Source organism: Mustela nivalis, assembly GCF_964662115.1.
Source record: "Mustela nivalis genome assembly, chromosome: 1".
Taxonomy (NCBI): Eukaryota; Metazoa; Chordata; class Mammalia; order Carnivora; family Mustelidae; genus Mustela; species Mustela nivalis.
In genome coordinates, this window is record NC_139020.1 from 154,527,346 (window position 1) to 154,530,746 (window position 3,401).

The 3,401-nt window shown below is 42.9% G+C and overlaps 1 pseudogene across 1 annotated transcript; it reads right to left on the minus strand.

The window, feature by feature from the left end:
* Positions 1–1,067: 1,067 nt before the first annotated feature.
* On the minus strand, positions 1,068–1,676 carry LOC309861505 (SAP domain-containing ribonucleoprotein pseudogene; annotated as a pseudogene). The gene has a single exon. The product of its transcript is annotated as an SAP domain-containing ribonucleoprotein pseudogene (transcript).
* Between the last annotated feature and the right edge of the window lie 1,725 nt (positions 1,677–3,401).

The following is a 3,401-nucleotide window of genomic DNA, read 5'->3' on the forward strand; positions in this document are numbered from 1 at the left end:
TGAGTCTGCTTCTCCCTCTGCCTTGCCCCTCTTCTTATGCTCGCTCTCTCTCTCTCAAATAAATCTTTAAAAAGAAAGAAAAAAACTTTTAGATAATAACCACTCTACTCCAGCCATAAAAACTGTAGAGAAAACTGCAATACCACCCATGCCCTGCCAAGCACGGACACTTCTATTCCTACCTGCTGGGTAGTGTCAGAAGAGGCCTAGTGGGGAGTAAGGATTTTCGCCTCTGCCGGCTGCAGTGTTGCTCCTCCACTATGCCCGTGGAGGCCACACGGGGGCAGTACTGACGCTTCCTGCCCCCTCCAGCCAGGGTGGTATCAGCAGAGGCTCAGTGGGCAATCTGAATTTCCACCCTGGCCCCACAGTTACTACATACCCCCATCCCCGCTTTCCAGGATGTTAACAGAGGCTGAGTAGGGAACCTGAACTTGGGACAGCACTGAGAAGGGTTTCTAAAGCAGAAGGTTTAAATAAGATCCAGAGTCTCATAGCACTCAAAATTTCCAAGGCTGAAAGTCACTCTTCACACCAAGAACCAGGCAAATCTGGAGCAGGAAAAGACAATCCAATCCCACTGATGCTAATACCAAGGTGACCCTGATGTTGAAATTACCTGACAAGTATTTTAAAACAGCCAGTGTTAAAATGTTTCAGTGAGCAATTATAAACTCACTTCATTTTCTATTTGCTTTTTATTAACAAGCAAAATAATGATTACAAAACAACAACGCAAGGAGTGCCGGGGTGGCTCAGTCAGCTAAGTGTCCAACTCATGATTTAGGCTCAGGGTTGTCGTCTCAGGACCACGAGATCAAGCCCCCGTCAGGCTCCACGCTAAGCATGCAGCCTACGTAAGATTCTCTCTCTCCTTCTCCTCTGCAACTTGCACGTGCTCCCATGAATGCATTCACTCTCTCTAAAAACACCACCACCAACAACAACAAGAACAACAAGATTAAAGTTGGAACAGCAATGGGTCAGATTGCTGCTGGAGTTCCTGAAGGTACCCAGGGTCCATGCTCTCTCACTGCAAGGCAGGACCCAAGCACAGCTGTGCATTTAGGTATATTTATGACCAAGAAAAGTTGGAGAGAGGAAAACCACTGGAGAACAGAAAGAATTAAGAGCTTTTCATCAGGCAATCCCAAAGCACTCTGCCCTTTTCCTCATCTTGGCCTCTGTATCCTCTGTGGTTCTTGTTCCACTGGAACTTGTAACAATTTCAAATCACTCCTTCCCATTTCTGCTTCTCATCATCTTCAGACTTTCTGGAGATTGACGAGACATTCAAATCAAATCTTTGAGCTCCTTCCTTTAGTTTATCCAGGTTAACCATTGGTTTGACATCAGACGGCAGGCCTTTTAACCCACTGAGTCACCCAGGCACCCTAGATGACAGGCCTTTTGATGGAACTGAAGAAATCCCAAATCTCACTGCCCAGGCAGTGGTCTTACTTTCCAAGCTCACAGGTACATTGAATCATTCAGCTCTCTTTTGCATTCCCTGGGTCTATGGTATCTCCGATGTAATTTTTACCACTTTCTTCTCTGCTGCCGCTTCTTAGAAGTTCTTCCTCTTTGACAGAGAGTTCTATGGGCTTTGTTTCTTCCTCTGTTTCATCTCCCAGTACTTCTTAATTTGTCTCCTCTTCAGCATGCTTCCAAGACATGCCTGGGTGGCTCAGTCAATTAAGCATCTGCCCTTGGCTCAGGTCATGATCCCAAGGTCCTGTGATTGAGTCCCACATCGGTCTCTCTGCTCATTGGGGATCCTGCTTCTCCCTCTCCCTCTGCCTGCTACTCCCCCTGCTTGTGTTCTCTCTCTCTTATCTAATAAATAAATAAAATCTTTTTAAAAAAGCATTTGCCTGGAGCCTGTAGTAAGATTTTATTTTATTCCCTTAGTCTCCAAACCATGAGCAACACATTGCTGCTTTAGTTCAGCAAGCTTCGGATTATGGAGCTCCACCTTCTGCTGCCATCTTGTTACCTTTCTAAGTCCACTCATAATTGCACTTCAAACAAACAAAAAAATTGTCTTGGAAAAGACATAAAAGAATTGAAGAACTACATTGAAAATTTGGAACTGAAAAGGTGAAAAAAAAACCCTGAGTGGATGAGTTCTATGGTAAAATGGAGAGGACAAAGGAAAGAATCAATGAACTTGAAGATAGAATAATAGAAATCACCTAACCTGAGCAGAGAGAGAATAGATTGAAAAAACAAAACAAAATCTCAGGAATTTGTGGAACTTTAAGAAGACATCTAACATTTGTGTCATTGTGATGTGGATATGGTGAGTATTGGAACTGGTAGTCCAGAATAATTCTTGAGAGGTCCTTCAGCACAGTGGTTTTATTAAAGCATTGGGGATAGGACCCGTGGGGGGAAAGAGGTGCACTGGCGTTGTGACGAATTATACTTTGGAGTTAAGAGAAGTAAAACAAAGGAAGTTTCCAAAAGGATTTTCATATTTAAAGAAGATTGGATCTTAGAGGTCAGGTTAATATTAAGATAAGGTTGCCTTTTGTGTTTAGCATATTATCACTGAGGCAGCTAAGCTCCTTGAAGGTTACTCTGCCTGTCCCAAGCACTTGTCAATGAGCTATAAGTCATAAGATTTAATTTTATGTACATTTCCTTAGCCTTTGTTCTCCACATCAACTGGAATCCCAAAATTAGAGGAGAAAGAAGGTGGGGCTTTAAAAGTATTCAAGTAAGTATGGCTCAGTATTTTCCAAATATGGCAAAAGACCTAAACCTACAGATTCAAGAAACTCATCAAATCCCAAACAAGATACCCACCCCCCCTCCCGCCCCACCAAAAAATCCACTCCAAGATACATCATAGTCAAACTTCTGAAAACTAAGGACAAAGAAAAAATCTTGAAAGCAGCCAGGGAGAAATGATACCTTCCCTATAATGGAAAAACATTTTGAATGACATCAAATTTCTCATTGGAAGCTTTAGAGAGCAGAAAAAGTGACACAATATTTCCTTTCCTTTTCTTTTCTTTTTGGCACAACATTTCCAAGTGCTGAAAGAAAAGTGTCAACTCAAAATCCTATATCCAGTGAGAATTGGGAATAAAAAGAACATGGACATTCTCAGATGAAGAAAAACAATGAGAATTTGTCAACAGCAGAACTACCCTTAAAAAGTCGCTACTGGAGGGCGCCTGGGTGACTCAGTGGGTTAAGCCGCTGCCTTCAGCTCAGGTCATGATCTCAGAGTCGTGGGATCTAGTCCCGCTTCGGGCTCTCTGCTCAGCAGGGAGCCTGCTTCCCTCTCTCTCTCTCTCTGCCTGCCTCTCCATCTACTTGTGATTTCTCTCTGTCAAATAAATAAATAAAATCTTAAAAAAAAAAAAAAAAAGTCGCGGGGCGCCTGGGTG